This window comes from Anomaloglossus baeobatrachus, chromosome 8 (genome assembly GCF_048569485.1).
Source record: "Anomaloglossus baeobatrachus isolate aAnoBae1 chromosome 8, aAnoBae1.hap1, whole genome shotgun sequence".
Taxonomy (NCBI): domain Eukaryota; kingdom Metazoa; phylum Chordata; class Amphibia; order Anura; family Aromobatidae; genus Anomaloglossus; species Anomaloglossus baeobatrachus.
Genome location: NC_134360.1, coordinates 101,695,876 through 101,718,995, shown reverse-complemented (window position 1 = coordinate 101,718,995; position 23,120 = coordinate 101,695,876).

The window sequence follows — 23,120 nt, the reverse complement described above, 5'->3', positions numbered from 1 at the left end:
AGTTGCTAATAGTTATGGTTAATTTTAGCTGTGACCGACCTACCTCCACAAAAAAGAAAAAATGAGAGTATATAGGTGTTTTTTGATAAAGCTCTCCCAATAAAGTTTATATTTTTGTTATATTTTTGGTTACATCTGTGTCGGTGTGTTTAATCGGACATGGGAGGGTTTGTTTGGTGTCTCAGGACTTCACTGAAATTTTTTGCCAGAGATTCAGAAAGTGGGCAGTCCTTACTAAATGAAATGATGATGCTCTTGCGGCACTTTTTTGGAAGGGTTTTGCGGATACTGTGAAAGATGTTATGGTGGGATTTCCTATCCCTTCGGGTCTTGATGCCTCTATGACCTTAAGGGGGCTTTACACGGAACGACATCGCTAACGAGATGTCGTTGGGGTCACGGAATTCGTGATGCACATCCGGCCTTGTTAGCGACGTCGTTGCGTGTGACACATACGAGCGACAGCTAACGATGCAAAATACACACCAAATCGTTGATTGTCAACATGTCATCCATTTACTAAATGTTGTTGCTGATTTTGGACGCAGGTTGTTCGTCGTTCCTGAGGCAGCACACATCGCTACGTGTGACACCCCAGGAATGACAAACAACACCGTACCTGCGTCCTCCGGCAACGAGGTGGGCATGACTTTCATGCGGCTGCTCTCCGCCCCTCCGCTTCTATTGGACGCCTGCCGTGTGACGTCGCTGTGACGCCGCACGAACCGTCCCCTTAGAAAAGAGGCTGTTCGCCGGCCACAGCGACGTCGCTAGGAAGGTAAGTATGTGTGACGGGTACTTGCGATTTTGTACGCAACGGGCAGCGATTTGCTCGTGACGCACAAACGACGGGGGCGGGTTCTGTGTGTAAAACAGCCTTTAGCCATTCAAATCGATAGACGTTTACGCGAGTGCAAACGATGCGTGCAGATTATTGCTTGCGGAACAGTCTTCAGAGCCTATGCAGTGTGATAGGGTTCTCTCTAATACTGAACGGCAGGGTTTTAGATGGAGAAACAAGTTATGTTTCTATTGTGGAGACACTTCTCACACTATCTCTGTCTGCCCTAAACGAGAAAAAAGATTTGCTCGTTCATTCACTGTGGGTACTGTGCAACCTAAATTTCTTTTGTCAGTCTCTTTAATTTGCTCGTTTGCTATGGCTTTTCTTGATTCAGGGGCCGCCCTGAACTTAATGGATTTTGGGTTTGCTAAAAATTGTGTCTTTCCCATGGTACCTTTGCAAACTCCTATTCCTTTAGGCCTCTTTCACACGCCCGTGAAAATCACGCACGTTTTTCACGCACGTGTCAAAGATGCGTATTGTCCTCGGTGAGCTGTGTGTTTGGTACACGTGTGTTCTCCATGTGTTATCCATGATAACACACGGAGGATGGGAACTTTCTACTCACCTGTTCCTGGCGTCGCTGTCCGTGGTGCTGATCTTCGGTCTCCGGTCCCGCTGACTCCCCTCTCCTGCTGCTTCCGGGCCGCAGTGAAGTGAATATTCAATGAGCATAATGAGCGGCGGTTGGAAACAAGTGACAGCAACGGCAGAGACAGGAGGACTGGAGAAGGTAAGTAAAGTTTTGGGGTTTTTTTAATAGACACATGTCTTTTCTCCGGTGCGTGTCACAAGGAACACATCCGTCTGGTCCGTGTGTGTTACGTGTGACCCGTTTGCGTTCCATGTGACACCCGTGATGCCGGACAAAAACGGACACGGGCACACGTAAGTACAGAACGGACACACGTTCCGTGCAAAAATGCTTACGTGTGCCCGAAACCATAGGAAAACATATGTAAACGTGTGTACGTGTTTCCGGTACGTGAGAAAACTGTCAAACACGTACCCGAGGCATGAACGTGTGAGAGAGGCCTTAAGGGGCATTGATGCTACTCCCTTAGCTGAGAATAAACCCCAATTTTGGACCCAGGTGACTATGAGGGTTGCACCAGCTCATCAGGAGAATTGTAAATTGTAAATTTTAATTTTGTAAATTGTAATTGTGGTACTACACAACTTGCATGATATATTGGTACCTGGATTCCCTTGGCTGCAGACCCATAATCCAGTTCTAGATTGGAGATCCTTGTCTGTGATTAGTTGGGGTTGTCAATGTGTGCATAATTATCTTTCTGTGTTGTCTATTTCTGCTGAGACACATGATGTACCTGAATATTTGTTGGACTTCCTTGATGTGTTTAATGAGACTGCATCTGATTCCTTGCCTCCCCATAGGGAGTGTGATTGTGCCATTGAATTAGTGCCAAGTTGGGGGGCGTGGTCTGGCTGGAGATGTGAGCAGATGCTGAGAGGTAACGCTCCGGGAACCGAAGCTTATCCGAAGGAACAGAGTCACTGAGCTCCAGGCAGGGCAGCCCACACATTATAATGGAGGAAGATGGGGGAGGTAGTGCAGACTCACTGCCACTGCAATCAGACGAACAAACCAGGTCGGAGTCCCTTGCAGCCATGCATATTACATCTTCTCCTGACCCTGGTACAATCCAACAGGGAGCAGAGCCCACTCTGAAGGATGTCCTTGCAACTATCGCTCAAAATGGTTCCACCATAACATCACTCAGTTTCTAGATGGGCAAAAATATGGAGGAACTATCAGTCAGGCATGAGACAGAGCCTCAAAAATGTGAATGACTGCATGACGGCGTCAGAGAGGAGAATCAGCGACTTGGAGGACAAAATGCCCCAGGTTACCCGTGATTCCCGCAGGCATGATCATGTGACGCCCTGGCCTATCAGGTCGTCACAGGGTATTGTGCAATCTGCCCTTCTGTGCACTATCCACCTCCTCCTTGGTTACGGGTCCCTAACAAATGGTGTTGCCAAAACCAGCTAATAAAAATCCTAGGAACACTCTGCACCACACCCACCAGACACACCAATGAACAGCCTGAGTGGAATAGGGTCGCCCACTTGGGGGGTTGGTTAAGGGGAGGTCAGGAGTGTCAGGAGTCAGTCAGAGAAAGGGAGAGTGTAGTGTTGGAGGTGAAAGTGAGAGGAGGTCAGGAGCTGGGCTCCTTGGAACTACTAAGTAGCAGACGTTGGTCTGGGTCTGGTAGGAGCTGCACCTCCGTTCTCAGGGGATCGTGACAAGGGGCATGGCATTGTCGTGGAGGACAGCCGGTGGCCTTTTACCATCACCGGGCTGGGACCAGAGCACGACAGGGTACGTGGTCCCTAGGTCAGGGAGTAGCTTCAGGCAACCTGACAATTCGCCCGACGAGAACGGATCCTTCAAGATCCGCTCTCCACCCGCTCCAAAATTGGGGTACTAGCGCAACGAGAGGGATAGGACTTTCCACAAATCTGGTCCAAGAAATCCCAAGCGTGAACCCTGAGAGCAAGCTTCCTCAGTTATCCATACTGAGGTGCGGGACCCGACTAGTTTTAGACTACAAGGACCAACCAGAAAGAAACAAGGTGCCACGGGAAAAGGTCACAGATCAACAGGCAACACCAACAGAAACGAGCCCCAAACGTGCTCCCCCTCAGCGGCAGCGGTGTCCAGAACTTTGGTTTACTAAAGTTGTTGGTGTCAGCGTTATTGGACTGAGTGAGTACGCAAGTGACCCTTACATCCCCAACGGCACCTCCCTGTCCCCATCACCGAGTCCTGGGGCTTCCCCTCTACCCGTGGAGGGGTTAAACACCTGGCTGCCCACTCCATCGCCACCGGGTACTCCCAGCCGCAGCGGTGGTACTCCATCTTACCACACACCATGGGTGGCATCACGAACTCTCAATATACCATACCCCCTATGAATATCCCCCTTCATTCGAGTGGCCGCGAGACCCCTGGGTCCGGACGCCCCTCGAGCCACCGCAGATCCGCATCTGAGCAGCTCGGCTGCTGACACGGGGGTGGCAGAACTCGAAAAACCTGGTGTCACGAACAAGATATGAGCAGGACCCACTTATCAGGGTGACGTGCACCTTGAGAACCGAAGACCACGAGTCAAAATCCCGTTTCCCACCAATTCCGCCATCTTCCGCCATCTTCGCGCCAAAACGCCATCTTCCCCGAGAAAGCGCACAAAGCAGAATCCCAGCCCTTCGTCCTGCATGTGAGGCCGAAACCGGAAGTTTCCAAAGAGCCACAGCATCGAGAGAAGTGCTGAGTGAAAACCGAGGGGGCGCGCGAGAATGTCGGTGCGAGATGATGAAAGTGTGGCGACGCTGCCTCCACCCAACCAGGGTAACGATGGCGTGGTAGATGCCACTCTGGCCGCAGAGAAGCGGTGGCACCGGAGCCCGCGGCGGTTGTGCCTATAATGCTGATAACTCTGCCCTATGTGCCTGGCGCCGCCTGGCTCCCACAGTATGATGGCCGACCAGATGCGCTGCAGCGCTTCAGGAGGAAGATATGTAATGTTCTTGATATGTATGCCTTGACCGGAAAGCAGCGGGCATCTGTAGTACTGGGGCAGCTGACCGGCGCTGCCGAACTGGAAGTGGAGACGTGGACTGAGGAGGATCGGGTCTTGTTACCCGCTAGCTTTAAAAGATTGGGAGCTGCATTTGAGACCCGCACCGAACCCGAGCTGAGAATGAGGTTCTACAGCTGCAAACAATAGCCCCAAGACAGCATTAGGGCTTACGCCTTAAAGTTACAAACGGCGCTGCGAACTCTGAGACTGACCAACGATATTGGAGAGCCAGAGGGGAACAAGATGCTGGTGGAGCAGTTCCTGCAAGGCTTAGGGTCAGTGGAGGACCGCAAGCAGCTCTGGCTGTGGGCCCTGCAACATCCCGCTTTGGAATTTGCTACCCTAAAGGAGCGAGCCATCAAAGCCTTGCAGCCCCCAGAGGCTCTGGACTCTCCACTCCCGACTTGGCAAGCTGGTACATCCCTGTTACAGGTGAAGCAAGGACTGCACGGAACCACGGGGGTTAACCAATGCAAATTTAATAACGTATTGCACAACACAAGTGGGGGAAAAGTGTGGGAAAGGAGGGGGGAGAGAAGCGGGAAGGTGCACAGCAGTAAATATAATATACATGCAACTGCTTTGACTAATTTATCAAGGGTGTGAAGCCTCAGATTGTCCTCCAATAACAAAACACAAAGTCCTTATTAAGCAAAACACGCGGGGTCCTTGTTACTTTACTCGTATAACACAGTGCAGAGTCTTTTCCTATCTGTCCCTAACTAAAAGTAGTGTGCACACATAACTGCCGGTTTTACTGGGCAGGGAAGGAGTCTTGCGAGGATAATTAGCATATTCCCAGTGCCTTCTGGGATAAGTGAAGAGTCACCGCGAGCTCAAGGAGAACCGGGTTCTGGCCGTTACAGCCGGAAGGAAGACTTCTGAAAGCCAGGGAAGGAGTCTTGCGAGGATAATTAGCATATTCCCAGTGCCTTCTGGGATAAGTGAAGAGTCACCACGAGCTCAAGGAGAACCGGGTTTTGGCCGTTACAGCCGGAAGGAAGACTTCTGAAAGCCAGGGAAGGAGTCTTGCGAGGATAATTAGCATATTCCCAGTGCCTTCTGGGATAAGTGAAGAGTCACCGCGAGCTCAAGGAGAACCGGGTTTTGGCCGTTACAGCCGGAAGGAAGACTTCTGAAAGCCAGGGAAGGAGTCTTGCGAGGATAATTAGCATATTCCCAGTGCCTTCTGGGATAAGTGAAGAGTCACCGCGAGCTCAAGGAGAACCGGGTTTTGGCCGTTACAGCCGGAAGGAAGACTTCTGAAAGCCAGGGAAGGAGTCTTGCGAGGATAATTAGCATATTCCCAGTGCCTTCTGGGATAAGTGAAGAGTCACCGCGAGCTCAAGGAGAACCGGGTTTTGGCCGTTACAGCCGGAAGGAAGACTTCTGAAAGCCAGGGAAGGAGTCTTGCGAGGATAATTTGCATATTCCCAGTGCCTTCTGGGATAAGTGAAGAGTCACCGCGAGCTCAAGGAGAACCGGGTTTTGGCCGTTACAGCCGGAAGGAAGACTTCTGAAAGCCAGGGAAGGAGTCTTGCGAGGATAATTAGCATATTCCCAGTGCCTTCTGGGATAAGTGAAGAGTCACCGCGAGCTCAAGGAGAACCGGGTTTTGGCCGTTACAGCCGGAAGGAAGACTTCTGAAAGCCAGGGAAGGAGTCTTGCGAGGATAATTTGCATATTCCCAGTGCCTTCTGGGATAAGTGAAGAGTCACCGCGAGCTCAAGGAGAACCGGGTTTTGGCCGTTACAGCCGGAAGGAAGACTTCTGAAAGCCAGGGAAGGAGTCTTGCGAGGATAATTTGCATATTCCCAGTGCCTTCTGGGATAAGTGAAGAGTCACCGCGAGCTCAAGGAGAACCGGGTTTTGGCCGTTACAGCCGGAAGGAAGACTTCTGAAAGCCAGGGAAGGAGTCTTGCGAGGATAATTAGCATATTCCCAGTGCCTTCTGGGATAAGTGAAGAGTCACCGCGAGCTCAAGGAGAACCGGGTTTTGGCCGTTACAGCCGGAAGGAAGACTTCTGAAAGCCAGGGAAGGAGTCTTGCGAGGATAATTAGCATATTCCCAGTGCCTTCTGGGATAAGTGAAGAGTCACCGCGAGCTCAAGGAGAACCGGGTTTTGGCCGTTACAGCCGGAAGGAAGACTTCTGAAAGCCAGGGAAGGAGTCTTGCGAGGATAATTTGCATATTCCCAGTGCCTTCTGGGATAAGTGAAGAGTCACCGCGAGCTCAAGGAGAACCGGGTTTTGGCCGTTACAGCCGGAAGGAAGACTTCTGAAAACCGTGCGCCGCTAGGCGCGCGAATTTTAGCCTGTCTACTTCATTGTGAGCGTGAGTGAGCAAAGTGTGAGCAAAAGTAAGTGTGAGTAGAATTGTTTGTATTTAGTTGTTTAATTACTTAACATTTGTTTAGTGCTATCCCCATTAGAAAATGTGCTCCACTATTGCTAATGCGATCCAGTGTACATCTTGTCTCATGTATGCAGTCCTTGAAAAGCCTTTCGAGGGTGCATACTGTTGTTCGAGATGTGAGCAAGTTGCACATTTGGAAGCCCAGATACTGGATCTAAATGAGCAGCTGGCAACTCTGAGATGCATTAGCAATATGGAAAGGAGTCTGCCGCTCACTGAGCAGCAGCTTGCTGGGTCAGATGTGGGGGAGGATCGTAGTAGGGAGCGGCAGGACGGTGAGGTAGGTAGCTGGGTGACAGTTAGAAAGGGGGGTAAAGGGAAAAGTGCTAGGAAGGCTAGTCCTGAACTGACACACCCCAATAGGTTTGCAAACTTGGCAGATGAGGGGGATGTCATTACAGGGGTAGCATTGCTGCAGCAAGGAATGACCTCTGAACGCCAGAGGAGTGTCTGCTCCAGTAAGGGGGGGAATAGGAGTGCAGGGCAGGCAAGACAGGTACTGGTAGTGGGGGACTCAATTATTAGGGGGACAGATAGGGCAATCTGTCACAAAGACAGGGATCGCCGAACAGTGTGTTGTCTTCCTGGCGCTCGAGTTCGGCACATCGCTGATCGGATTGACAGATTACTGGGAGGGGCTAAGGAGGACCCAGCGGTCATTGTACACATTGGCACAAATGACAAAGTTAGAGGTAGGTGGAAGGTCCTTAAAGATGATTTCAGGGAATTAGGTTGTAAGCTTAAAGCATGGACCTCAAAGGTGGTATGTTCGGAAATACTACCTGTGCCACGAGCCACACCAGAGAGGCAAAGAGAGATCAGGGAGGTTAACAGGTGGCTCAGGAATTGGTGTAGGAAAGAGGGTTTTGGGTTCCTGGAGAATTGGGCCGACTTTTCAGTTGGCTACAGATTCTATGCTAGGGATGGGCTGCATCTTAATGGGGAAGGTGCAGCTCTGCTGGGGCAGAAAATGGCTAGAAGGTTGGAGGAGTGTTTAAACTAGGAATGGGGGGCAAGGGTATTCACTTTATAGAAGGGGAATGTAGTGCAGATAGTGACCAGGGCACAAGTAATGAAATTGGGGGTGGTACGGGGGGAAGGGTTAGGACAGTTAATACAGTAAGCAGGAATACAGGTACAGAGTCATATGTAACGTGCATGTACACTAATGCCCGAAGCCTCACAAATAAGGTGGAGGAATTAGAATTAATATTGTTGGAAGAAAATTATGATATAGTGGGGATATCAGAGACATGGCTGGATGAGAGCTATGACTGGGCTGTTAATTTACAGGGTTATAGCCTATTCAGGAATGACCGTACAAATAAGCGAGGGGGAGGTGTGTGTCTATATGTAAAATCATCCTTAAAACCCATCCTGCGTGACAACATATGTGAGGGTACTGAGAATGTAGAGTCCCTATGGGTGGAGATAAGGGGGGGGAGAATGAATAATAAAATACTGATAGGGGTGTGTTATAAGACGCCGAATATTATGGAAGAGGTAGAGAATCTCCTCATAAAGCAAATTGATAAAGCAGCGAGTCTCGGAGAGGTAATTATTATGGGGGACTTTAACTATCCTGATATAAATTGGGGAACAGAGACTTGCAGTTCCAGCAAAGGAAATAGATTTTTGATAACAATGAAAGATAATTACCTTTCACAAATGGTACAGGACCCCACAAGAGGGGGAGCACTACTAGACCTTGTACTAACCAATAGGCCAGACCGCATATCAAATATACAAGTTGGGGGTTACTTGGGGAATAGTGATCACAAAATAATAAGTTTTCATGTATTCTTTAGTAAGATGTCTAGTAGAGGGGCTACAAGGACACTAAACTTCAGGAAAGCAAATTTTAAACGGTTGAGAGATGATCTTAGTGCAATAAACTGGGATGATGTACTAAGTAATAAAAGTACACAAAGCAAATGGGAGACTTTTATGAGCATCCTGAATAGGGCTTGTGCAGAAAATATACCCTATGGGAACAAACATGCTAGAAATAGGAGGAAACCCCTATGGCTAAATAGAGCTGTAAGGGAAGCAATAAAAGAAAAACAGAAAGCCTTAAAAGAATTAAAGAGGGTAGGTAGTGATGAGGCATTATATAATTATAGAAAATTAAATAAAATATGTAAAAAGCAAATTAAGTTAGCTAAGTTTGAGACAGAGAGACTCATTGCGAGAGAAAGTAAAAATAATCCTAAAATATTCTTTAACTACATAAACAGTAAAAAACTGAAAAGCGATAGTGTTGGCCCCCTTAAAAATAGTCTTGGTGAAATGGTGGAAGGGGATGAGGGTAAAGCCAACCTGCTGAATGACTTTTTTTCTACGGTTTTTATACAAGAAAATGCCATGGCAGATGACATGACCAGTGATACCATAAATTCACCCTTGAATATTACCTGCTTAACCCAGCAGGAAGTACGCCGCCGCCTCGAAATCACTAAGGTTGACAAATCTCCGGGCCCGGATGGCATACACCCCAGAGTACTACAGGAATTGAGTTCTGTGATAGATAGACCATTATTTTTAATCTTCTCAGATTCCTTAATAACAGGGTCGGTACCGCAGGACTGGCGCATAGCAAATGTGGTGCCAATATTCAAAAAGGGGACAAAAACTGAGCCGGGAAATTATAGGCCGGTAAGTTTAACCTCTACGGTTGGTAAAATCCTTGAGGGTTTCTTGAGAGATGCTATACTGGAGTATCTCAAGAAAAATAACCTTATGACAGAGTATCAACATGGGTTTATGAGGGATCGATCCTGTCAAACTAATTTGATCAGCTTCTATGAAGAGGTAAGTTCAAGCCTGGACCAGGGAAAGGCAGTGGATGTTGTGTATATGGACTTTTCAAAAGCTTTTGATACGGTGCCACACAAAAGGTTGGTACATAAAATGAAAATAATGGGGATAGGGGAAAATATGTGTAACTGGGTTAAAAACTGGCTCAGTGATAGGAAACAAAGGGTGGTTATTAATGGTACGTACTCGGACTGGGTCTCAGTTCATAGTGGGGTACCACAGGGGTCAGTATTGGGCCCGCTTCTTTTCAACATATTTATAAATGACCTTGTTGGGGGCATGCGGAGTAGAATTTCAATATTTGCAGATGATACTAAACTCTGCAGGGTAATCAATACAGAGGAGGATAATTTTATATTACAGGGAGATTTATGTAAATTGGAGGATTGGGCTGAGAAGTGGCAATTGAAGTTTAATGTAGATAAATGTAAGGTCATGCACTTGGGTAGAGGAAATAACATTTATGATTATGTACTTAATTGTAGAACACTGGGTAAAACAGACACAGAAAAAGACTTGGGTGTATGGGTGGATGGTAAACTTCACTTTAGTAGACAGTGTCAGGCAGCTGCTGCCAGGGCTAATAAAATAATGGGATGTATTAAAAGAGGTATAAGTGTTCATGAAAAAAATATAGTTCTACCTCTGTACAAGTCACTAGTGCGACCGCACTTAGAATACTGTGTACAATTCTGGTCACCGATATATAAGAAGGACATAGCTGAACTGGAGAGGGTGCAGAGAAGAGCGACCAAGATTATTAGAGGAATGGGTGGGCTGCAATACCAAGACAGGTTATTAAACTTGGGGTTATTTAGTTTGGAAAAACGAAGGCTTAGGGGGGATCTAATCACAATGTATAAATATATGAGGGGACAGTACAGAGACCTTTCCAAAGATCTTTTTACACCTAGGCCTGCGACTGGAACACGGGGGCATCCGCTACGTCTTGAGGAAAGAAGGTTTAATCATAATCACAGACGAGGATTCTTTACTGTACGGGCAGTGAGACTATGGAACTCTCTGCCGCATGATGTTGTAATGAGTGATTCACTACTAACATTTAAGCAGAGCCTGGATGCCTTTCTTGAAAAATTTAATATTACCAGTTATGTATATTAGATTTTATGACAGGGTATTGATCCAGGGAACTAGTCTGATTGCCGGATGTTGAGTCAGGAAGGACATATTTTCCCCATTGGAACTTGTTTGCCACATTGGGGTTTTTTTTGCCTTCCTCTGGATCAACATGTTAGGCTACGGGTTGAACTAGATGGACTTAGAGTCTCCCTTCAACCTTAAAAACTATGATACTATGATACTGTGGGATACCTCGTCACCATTGGGGCCCGTATTCCGCCGGCAGACACCTCTAAAGTTCAGTCTTTGTCCCGGATCTGTAACTTGTCCATGCTGTCTGGCTCCTCGCTCCACATCCAGCCTCTTTTGGATCTGTCCCTTGGCGAGGCGCCAAGCAACACTCTCAGGTACTTGGACCTCGTTAAGCAGGGTAGACTGCGGCCTTCTATTCTACAGCACAGCCGAGCACCCTCCTCTTTGCCATCAGCCACCACGTAGTTCCCTTTCTCCTTCCTGTCTCTCGTCACATCCTGCTGCAGGACTGTACCACGTCACTCGGCGCAGCAGGGACTTTGTGCCTGCTGTTCTCTGTTTTGACAGCAGGTGGCAGCATAACACAAGACAAAGTCCACGAAACAGTCTTTTAACCTATATATATATAAATGTCAACAGGTCTTACATTCCCCCCCCCCCTTGACCTCGGCCATCCCGGCCGATACTCTCCTGAGGCAATCTGCACAGGGGCACACGGTGGGAACTCCTGCCCTGCTTCACAACCTGTTGCTTGGGAGCCAATGTCTTAAAACAGGATCCAGTGACAGAACACACAAATTCATCTGCCAAGTACCGATGAGGGGGAATACCAGCATTAGCCCTGCTCACCCGGCGTGGCACTACTTCTAATTCACCAGATGTCTGCGCTGTATCAGAGAGTACAGTATTCTCGTCCCCATCTCTGGAGATTGGTGACTCATGCTCTGCAGGGGTGGCACCTGTGTCTTTAACGGATGGGGGTTTGAATCTCTCCCAGTCTGTTGGGTTGGTGGGGGCCCGCCACCATTCTTCATCGTCAGAGCCCTCCTCGAGGGTAACAGGAACGGCACGGCACTGTCTCCGAGGTACTTTGTCTGGTCCTGTGTTCTGAATAGCAGGGCCTCAGCATGTTACGATGCAGGATGAGGGTGCCGCCTCTTCGCTCACTTCTCACTTCGCATACTGATCCGTGGGGAGAAATTCTTCTGATCACAATGTACGGCTCTGTTTTCCAGCGCTCACTCAACTTGTGTCTCGGGTGTTTCTCTGCAACTAGTACTCGGTCTCCTGGCAAGAACGGGGCTTCACGCACAGGTTTCCACTGCGGGTGTGTCTTTTCTTGTAACCGCTTGGTGACAATTTGATGGATAGTCTCCAGCTGTCGACGGTGACAGTCAACCCAGGAACCTACGCTCTGACTTTCACTGATCTCGGGGGGAGCCAGGTTTAGCTCTTCAATGCCTCTTCTGTCTCTTCCAAACAATAGCACGTATGGGGTGTACCCAGTGGTGGAGTGGACATGATTATTGTACGCCCACACGAGTTCTGCGAGATAGCGGGCCAGTGATTCTTAAGGTCCAGTCACACATAACGAGATCGTGAACGAGATCGCTACTACGTCACACTTTCTGGATCGTTTATGAGTCGTTGTTGAAATCGCATGTTGGGTGTCACACATAACGAGTTTATGAACGAGCATGCGTCCCGTATAACGATCTTTCAAATCGCTGGGACCCTGTCACACAGCAACTATGTTAACGATTCCAATCCCATTAGGGGCGTAGTAAAATGCAGTGAGTCACGTAGGCGTGCATTTGCGTCGCCTTTTCCATACCCCCCTCCGCTTTCATTGGCGGCCAATACTGCGTTCTGATTGGGCATGCAGGGGGCGTATCTAGCGGTTAAATTTTGGATCGCGTCACCCTTTGTCACTTCTTTTGCGCTTTGCTTTGAGATAGAACCTGCGTCTCCACCCTGATTCCTTCGTCCATTGTACCCGGTCGCTTTGTTGGTGTGTTTTTCGGATCGAAGCCGCACCTGCACCTGGAGCTAACCAATCGGTGCAGAGAGGGGCGCGGAAACGGGGACGCAACAACACGCCTTCGTGCATCTCATCTAGGTCGTCAACGAAATCGTTAATAGGGTGTCAAACATACAGATTCATGCAGCCCAGCAGGACTCCAACGAGCCAGAAATGGCCCAAGCTGTTCGGCATCGATCAGCGATTTCGCAGCAGGGGGTGAATCGTTGGTACGTGTCAAACGTGACGAGATCGCAATTGAAGTCGTTCTTGCATCACAGAAACTGTGACGTAGTAACGATCTCGTTTACGATCTCGTTATGTGTGAAGTGGCCTTTACGATCATCCTCCAATGTGCGTAGCATTTGTAGGAGGGTCCGGTTAAATCTCTCGCAGGCTCCGTTGCTCTGTGGATGATAAGGCGTAGTCCTTGACTTTGCATTCCGTAAATCCTTTGCAGCTCTCTCATGACACTGCCCTGAAAGCAAGCCCCTTGGTCAGACAGAATGTATTCTTTTGGGCCAGCCATACACCCGGATAAAGTCATTACTGATGGCTCGAGCAGCTGATTCAGCCGTCTGATCTCTGGTGGGCGTCACCACCGCAAATTTGGAGAAGTGATCTGTCATCACAAGGCAGAACTGATAGCCCCGGTGGGAGTGGCCAATCTTCAGATAATCGATCATGAGTACTTCCAACGGCTCTTTGGTTACAATAGTCTGTACTGGTGCTCGCTGTGGGGGCGCCTTACTTAACTCGCAGGAACGACACAGTTTACAGGCCTTCTCTACTGCCCAAAATTAAGGAATAACGTTTGGAACTCCATTCTATGTCTGAACTGGGTGCAAAAAACCTAAAAAACATCACTATGGGGAGATAAGGTATGCACACCAGTGACTATGGAAGGGGAATACATGGAATAGCAGAAACTGCTGTGTGAATACTGACATGAAAAATTCAATAGCCATTTGTAAGAATGAAATGTGAAAAATGGAACCTGCATTACTGCCATGAATATATGAATAAAGAGAAATTTAGCTACTGAATTGATCAATGCAATAGAGCCCCAACACTACGCCAAAGTATTTCTCTACGTTGGGGTCCCTAGCTTGTGTGTGTCCTCTCATGCAGTTAAAAAACTTACCGTGTATGGGAGGCTGAGACCCAGGCTATATATACGATGTGGATTGGCAATAGGTGTGTATGGGGAGGGTTCACAAACGAAAAACTACTAACATTAAGGAATAACGTTTGGAACTCCATTCTATGTCTGAACTGGGTGCAAAAAACCTAAAAAACATCACTATGGGGAGATAAGGTATGCACACCAGTGACTATGGAAGGGGAATACATGGAATAGCAGAAACTGCTGTGTGAATACTGACATGAAAAATTCAATAGCCATTTGTAAGAATGAAATGTGAAAAATGGAACCTGCATTACTGCCATGAATATATGAATAAAGAGAAATTTAGCTACTGAATTGATCAATGCAATAGAGCCCCAACACTACGCCAAAGTATTTCTCTACGTTGGGGTCCCTAGCTTGTGTGTGTCCTCTCATGCAGTTAAAAAACTTACCGTGTATGGGAGGCTGAGACCCAGGCTATATATACGATGTGGATTGGCAATAGGTGTGTATGGGGAGGGTTCACAAACGAAAAACTACTAACATTAAGGAATAACGTTTGGAACTCCATTCTATGTCTGAACTGGGTGCAAAAAACCTAAAAAACATCACTATGGGGAGATAAGGTATGCACACCAGTGACTATGGAAGGGGAATACATGGAATAGCAGAAACTGCTGTGTGAATACTGACATGAAAAATTCAATAGCCATTTGTAAGAATGAAATGTGAAAAATGGAACCTGCATTACTGCCATGAATATATGAATAAAGAGAAATTTAGCTACTGAATTGATCAATGCAATAGAGCCCCAACACTACGCCAAAGTATTTCTCTACGTTGGGGTCCCTAGCTTGTGTGTGTCCTCTCATGCAGTTAAAAAACTTACCGTGTATGGGAGGCTGAGACCCAGGCTATATATACGATGTGGATTGGCAATAGGTGTGTATGGGGAGGGTTCACAAACGAAAAACTACTAACATTAAGGAATAACGTTTGGAACTCCATTCTATGTCTGAACTGGGTGCAAAAAACCTAAAAAACATCACTATGGGGAGATAAGGTATGCACACCAGTGACTATGGAAGGGGAATACATGGAATAGCAGAAACTGCTGTGTGAATACTGACATGAAAAATTCAATAGCTATTTGTAAGAATGAAATGTGAAAAATGGAACCTGCATTACTGCCATGAATATATGAATAAAGAGAAATTTAGCTACTGAATTGATCAATGCAATAGAGCCCCAACACTACGCCAAAGTATTTCTCTACGTTGGGGTCCCTAGCTTGTGTGTGTCCTCTCATGCAGTTAAAAAACTTACCGTGTATGGGAGGCTGAGACCCAGGCTTCTCTTTATTCATATATTCATGGCAGTAATGCAGGTTCCATTTTTCACATTTCATTCTTACAAATGGCTATTGAATTTTTCATGTCAGTATTCACACAGCAGTTTCTGCTATTCCATGTATTCCCCTTCCATAGTCACTGGTGTGCATACCTTATCTCCCCATAGTGATGTTTTTTAGGTTTTTTGCACCCAGTTCAGACATAGAATGGAGTTCCAAACGTTATTCCTTAATGTTAGTAGTTTTTCGTTTGTGAACCCTCCCCATACACACCTATTGCCAATCCACATCGTATATATAGCCTGGGTCTCAGCCTCCCATACACGGTAAGTTTTTTAACTGCATGAGAGGACACACACAAGCTAGGGACCCCAACGTAGAGAAATACTTTGGCGTAGTGTTGGGGCTCTATTGCATTGATCAATTCAGTAGCTAAATTTCTCTTTATTCATATATTCATGGCAGTAATGCAGGTTCCATTTTTCACATTTCATTCTTACAAATGGCTATTGAATTTTTCATGTCAGTATTCACACAGCAGTTTCTGCTATTCCATGTATTCCCCTTCCATAGTCACTGGTGTGCATACCTTATCTCCCCATAGTGATGTTTTTTAGGTTTTTTGCACCCAGTTCAGACATAGAATGGAGTTCCAAACGTTATTCCTTAATGTTAGTAGTTTTTCGTTTGTGAACCCTCCCCATACACACCTATTGCCAATCCACATCGTATATATAGCCTGGGTCTCAGCCTCCCATACACGGTAAGTTTTTTAACTGCATGAGAGGACACACACAAGCTAGGGACCCCAACGTAGAGAAATACTTTGGCGTAGTGTTGGGGCTCTATTGCATTGATCAATTCAGTAGCTAAATTTCTCTTTATTCATATATTCATGGCAGTAATGCAGGTTCCATTTTTCACATTTCATTCTTACAAATGGCTATTGAATTTTTCATGTCAGTATTCACACAGCAGTTTCTGCTATTCCATGTATTCCCCTTCCATAGTCACTGGTGTGCATACCTTCTCTACTGCCCAAAGCATCTGAGGACAGTATACTATTTTTTGCAACCACTGGTAAGTCTTGTCCGGTCCGAAATGGGCTCCCTTCTCATGCGCCTCTCGGGCCAATGGTACTGCCATCTTCTGGGGTATCACTACTTGCCACCGTACTTCCAACTCTGTAGCTAGGTGCACCTTCCGATACAGCATTCCTTCTTGCACCGACAGCTTATCCCACTGGCTGAGAATCTGGAGGGCCGCGTGCGACAGTGTGGACCGTATTTCCTTTCTAGGCTTGCGCTTCTGGATCACCCACTCTTTCACTTGAAGCAGTTCTGGGTCAGATGACTGGATTTTCACCCATTCCTCTCTGGTTTGGCCAAGCAGGCGTGATGTCGTGCCCGATGTAATTTCAAGCGTACGGGTCTCTACCACTTGAGTGGTGAATTTACTGAAGTCCGGAATTTCGTCTTCCTCTAACTGTTCATCTCTTTCCCCCACTGGGGCTTCGGTGGTAACACGAGAAAGGGCATCTGCATTCTGATTTTCATGCTTGGAACGGTACTGTACATGATAATTGTATCTGGAGAGTCGTGCTGTTACGTCCGGATGGTGGAAGCACTGGGCCGTACACCGATTTCCCCTGAGGAGGCAGCCAGGCCGGTCACCCCGCCAGAGGGTCCTGGTGCACGGCAGCCGAAGCACTATTGGTAGCCAGACAGTCCGTAGAGGAGTAGGAAAGGTGTATGTTGCTGAACACACGGAGTTCTGGACGGTAGTCCGGGTGAGAGGCTCAGGGTCCGAGGCCGGGTTGTAGGGTCAGGCGGAATCCGGAACCTGCTGAGCGATGGGGCGGGTCACCGCACGGAGCCAGGGACTGGAGACTGGCGGAGCTGCAGAGGTGGTGGAACATCCGCCAAAGTCACTGTCAGGGTCCAGGGATGGACTTGGTTCGGAGCGGCTGGCGTGGAAGGACAGGCTCTGCGAGACAGACAGGGTTAACACAGGGCAAAGCACAGGGTAAAGCAATATGGGGACCTGAACACTAGCTTGCTAAACACGTAGAACAGGCCCCGCCCACCAGGAAAGAGAAACCTAATATACCCTGTACCTGTCTATGCAATTTCCTGTTTCTGGGTGCTGGCCCTTTAAGAGAAGGTCAATGACCGCGCGCGCGCACTAATGCGCATGCGCGAGGCCCGTGTGCCAGAAGCCAGTCCAGGAAGCGGTGAGGAGGAAGCAGGAGCGCCCGGCTGTGTGTCCCAAGTCGCAGAGGAGCGCCGGGAGCGGGGAGCAGGACACAAGGAGGGTGCAGGCGAGGGGGACGGGACCGGGACCGGGGTGGTGAGCAGGGGACGCCGGCGTGAACCGGGGAGCGGGCCACGGGGACCGGAGTGCGGGGCACGGGGACCGGAGAGCGGGGCCCGGGGACCGGGAAGCGTGACACGTGCCAACCACCTCTGTTCCATTGCCCCCAGTTTGGCGTGGAGATGTGAGCCAGGGGGTTATTATCCATATAGACTTCAATCTGAGCTCCTGTGAGATATTCCGAGAACCTTTCGGTTATTGCCCATACTAGTGCCAGTAACTCCAGCCAAAAGCAACTGTAATTCTCGGGGTTGCGCTCGGCTTCTCGCAACGTCTGACTTCCATATGCAGTCACCCGTTCAGTACTGTTCTGTACCTGGGCCAGTACTGCACCCAGGCTGTAGAGGCTTGCGTCTGTATACAACTGAAAGGGGAGGTTATAGTCTGCATAGGCAAGCACAGGGGCGCTAACAAAGGCCTCTTTCAATCGGTGTAAGGCTTCTGCTTGTCTTGGTCCCCAGCAAATTTTCTGTACTTTTGGTCCTTTCGCAGTTCCTCGGAGCAATTCGTGCAAAGGTTCTGCCTCCTTCGCGAAATCTTTGATAAAGCGAGGGTAATATCCGGCAAGTCCCAGGAAAGCTCGAACCTCTCGCACTGTGCTGGGTGTGGGCCACTGTAGCACTGCTCTTACTTTCCCATCAGATGGCTGTACGCCGGCTTCCGACACCTTGTGTCTGAGATATTCAATCTCTTCCTGAAAGATCCGGCATTTTTTTGGTTTCAGTTTAAGCCCATGGACCCGTAACCGGTGAAACACTTGGCCCAGGTTTTCTAGATGCTTCTCGAAGGTTGCAGAATACACTAGAATGTCGTCCAGGTAAATCAACGTGGCCTTGAAGTTCATGTCTCCAAGGCAACTCTCCATGAGGCGCTGAAAAGTTCCTGGGGCATTATTTAGCCCAAACGGCATGCGATTGAACTTGAAGAGTCCCATGGGTACAATAAATGCGGTCTTGGCCTTGTCTTTCTCTGCCACAGGGACCTGCCAATATCTGCTGGCTAGATCGAGGGAGGAGAAGTAACGTGCCTTTCCCAGCGCCGACAGGGACTCCTCTATCCGGGGCAGAGGGTAGGAATCACGAACCGTGCATCCATTAAGCTTGCGGTAGTCAATACAGAAGAGGGTAGACCCATCCTTTTGTCAAGGGAGGAATTTGCGTTGAAGACTGCTAATGGAGCCTTCGTTTGGGATATCCAGAGACGGTGCCATATTAGTTGTATATCAGTGCCTACATATCAATGTATATAAGACAAAGAACACAGACATGCTCTCTTTTCAGCCAGCATCACCAACTGACCCATGTATTCTATTGTTCCAGCATTAAACACATCATTTCAGCCTGAAAGATATTTACAAAAACTTTTCCATTTGCTCACATACTGTATACTGATAAAGAATAATTAGGGGGGAGTGCGTATGGGCAGCATTGGGAGAATGCATGAGATCATACATCATCCCAAATAATACACTTTGAAGGCAGTAAGCGACGATGAGTTTCTGTAGAAATGATACATGGGAGTATGGGATCACCCGCCTCATTCCACAAATACTATATTCCTTCTCCTGTGAATTTTACTGATAAGGCAGCCCAATTAACTTAATGAATATCTCCTTTGTTCATTTATACTTTGGCTAACTTTTTCAAAATACAGCTTAGAATTATATTATGGGTCCATGCGATGGCTACATAGACAGACAGATAATTTTGCATCTACATCTACATTTTGATTATTTATATACACAGATATTCTTATTACGTTTAAACAAACATACTACAGCTCAGGTGACCTCCACACTTTTTCTTGACCAGCACGATTGGGGCAGCCCATGGACTCTGACTTTCTCTTATCACCCCGCTCTTCAGCATCTGCGCCAAAAGCTCTATCACCTCTTGGTAGTATTTTGGGGGTATTTGTCTGTACCTTTCCCTGATCGGTGGGGCATCTCCCGTGGGTATTTCGTGCTGAATCTTGTCAGTGCAGCCGAAATCTTCTGCGTGACGGGAGAACGTGGCTTGGTTCTCCCAAATAAAGTCTTCTATGGCTTGGGCCTGCTCCGAAGCGAAGGGGCTCAGCTCCACTCCCATCTGCCCTAAGATGACGCGACTGTTCCACTGGTCAGTGGGTTTCTCTTTTCTTTCCATAGAAACAGCCCAAGTCCAGGCTTCCCCTGCCATGGCCTGCAATTCAATCAATTCTGCGGTTGCCACCTCTTCAGGCACCAGGTAGACATGGGCCAGAACAACTCCCGAGGTCAGGGTGTAGACCTGTTTACCAGTGGTCACGCAACGGAAAGGGACTCTTCCATTTCTTACTGTTGCTAAAGTGCGAGCCACCAACGGTTCGTCTTCATTCTTTTCACCATGGTAAGGCTCCACCAACACCTCCATCCCCTCGAGTGTACGGTGGGCCCCGACTGGCAAAGTGAGGAATGTCTCACGATTTGGAGGTAGAGTAATTGTTGTCTGTCTGGGGACTCGAACCCTCCCCACCGGGTAGCGGCTCCCACCATTCCTCCACAGTCCTCGGGCACGGATAAGGTGTTGGAAGATCTTTTGGGCGGGGCTGTTAGCAACAGTCGTCTTCCAGTAATCACAGCCCCCCTTGTTGAAGAGCAACTGGTCTAATTCTTTCAGGACGTTCATGCCCACGATAGCCGGCACCTCTCTGTCGTACCGGCCCTCCGTTAACACAATCCCTTTTTGGCCTAAGTTGTGGCCACAGGCACGTATGGTCATCCACACGACCCCTACAACCAGAATGGGAAGATTGTTCGAAGCCATCAGTTTGATATGTGTCCCTTTGTCAATGGATACAGTTTGTCCAAAATGTTGACAGAAGAACTGTTCTGGCATGGTGGGCACTTGGGACCCAGTATCCATCAGGCATCTTACTTCTTTCCCTTCAAATTCGGCCGTGATCGTTGGCATACTGGCTGCTATATCTTCAGGGCATTTGTTTTCTCTAAGCTCAGTTGGTCTCCCCGCCATGTGCCCACCCATGGAGGGAGGCACTAGTTTAACGGCGGTCTTTCTTGAGACGTCTTCCTCTCCGGACAGTGTCGGAATAAATGGTCCCAATTTCCACAGTTCCAACACTGGTACTCTCCAGCGGGTCTCGATCGTCTCTGCTTGATCTGTCCCCTCTCTTCTCGATAGGTATGCGTGCGGGTATTTGGCCGCGGGGCTGTCGTTCTTACTTCTGACGCCGGGGCTTGCATGTTCTTCAGCAACTCTTGTAGAGCAGTAACAGTCTCTTGTAACTGATCCACTTTAGCCTCAAGTTGGCTCGGTTCTCGGTTTCTCTCACCCGGGACTACCCTATGAGTACAAACTTCTCCCCAGGCATTCTGCGGGTCGCAATTTTCAGTTTGTGCGCAGGAGACTGCTTCTTCCAATATTTCCTGGAAAGTTAGTTTTTTTTCTACCCTGAGCCGTTCACGGAGGGCACCTTTGATCTTGGGGTTATGTAATCCGCGGAGGAATTGATCTTGCAGGGTACGGTCAGCGTAACCAGGGGTTTGTGCTAGCTCTGGCTCTGCTGTAAGCATTTGTCTCATTATTCTCTGGAGTGCATTTGCATACTGTGGCAGACCTTCTTCACTCTGCAGCCTGTAGAACAGTTGCGCCTGTAAATCACCTGCTTCTGGTTTCCCGCCATACACTCTCTCAAGAATCTTCACCACCTGCTCTAACGTCTTCCATTCACTCTCAGGGCGCAATAAAACAGTATCTTGAGCATGGCCTTCGAGGGCAATCAACAGTATCTCCCCTTGATTTTCTGCAGTCACTCCTGCTACTCTCAACATGCCTTTCACTCTCTGCGCCCAGTCATGGAGAGGTACATTGTTGCCAGTAAATTTTGGTATATGGGTCAGCATAGCCCCCAGGGACAGTTGCCTTGCTGGTATTCCCCCATCAGGTTGTATTAGAACACCTCCATCAGCGACACCCCCATCAGCGACACCCCCCTGTCCGTCCATTGTTCCGTACCAGCCTGCGTATCCTGCCGACTACGCCAAATATAATAACCAGCAGGTGACGGGATACGCAAGGACTGCACGGAACCACGGGGGTTAACCAATGCAAATTTAATAACGTACTGCACAACACAAGTGGGGGAAAAGCGCGGGAAAGGAGGGGGGGAGAAAAGCGGGAAGGTGCACAGCAGTAAATATAATATACATACAACTGCTTTAACTAGTTTATCAAGGGTGTGAAGCCTCAGATTGTCCTCCGATAACAAAACACAAAGTCCTTATTAAGCAAAAAACGCGGGGTCCTTGTTACTTTACTCGTATAACACAGTGCAGAGTCTTTTCCTATCTGTCCCTAACTAAAAGTAGTCTGCACACTTAACTGCCGGTTTTACCATGGGATACCTCGTCACCGTTGGGGCCCGTATTCCGCCGGCAGACACCTCTAAAGTTCAGTCTTTGTCCCGGGTCTGTAACTTGCCCGTGCTGTCTGGCTCCTCGCTCCACATCCAGCCTCTTTTGGATCTGTGCCTTGGGGAGGCGCCAAGCAATACTCTCAGGTACTTGGACCTCGTTAAGCAGGCAGACTGCGGCCTTCTATTCTACAGCACAGCCGAGCACCCTCCTCTTTGCCATCAGCCACCACGTAGTTCCCTTTCTCCTTCCTGTCTCTCATCACATCCTGCTGCAGGACTGTACCAAGTCACTCGGCGCAGCAGGGGCTTTGCTCCTGCTGTTCTCTGTTTTGACAGCAGGTGGCAGCATAACACAATGAAAAGTCCACAAACAGTCTTTTAACCTATATATATATATATATATATATATATATATATATATAAAAATGTCAACAGGTCTTACATTTGCATTGCCAGAGCCGGCTCCTCTAATGACACCCGGGGGCAGAACGAGTGATTTGTACTTGGGTACAGCAACTGAGTAACGACATTGCAAGGATTCTGGAAGCGATGCAGCTCAAGTCAAAGACTACCCCGTCAAGAGAGATCCAGCCCGGCTGCCCGACTGCCCGGAAGATGCCCCTGGATGAGGAAAAGGACCCAGGCATACAAGGGACAGGTATGGACCACCTGTTTGCTATAAGTGTAACAAGACCGGCCACTACGTGCGGAGCTGTCCTTTAAACGGACAACCCCTGGGGCCAAGGGCCAATCCCCAGGAATAAACTCCCAAGGCCCAGCAGACTGGCGAGAGCGTTATGTAGGGAGACGACCCATCGTGTCCATCACCCTGGATGGGATCCCGACCTCTGCACTCCTTGATACCGGCTCCCAGGTAACAACTATTCCCTATGTACTGTATAAAAAGTTTTCGCTTGACGATGAACTTACCCCACCAGATGACATCATTACCATCTACGCCATTGTGACACCCTGGACTCCCAGGGGTCACAGGTAACAAAACCACCATCACCCCCCCCCCCACCCTTAGTGAGGACACAACAGTCACCTGAAAGGG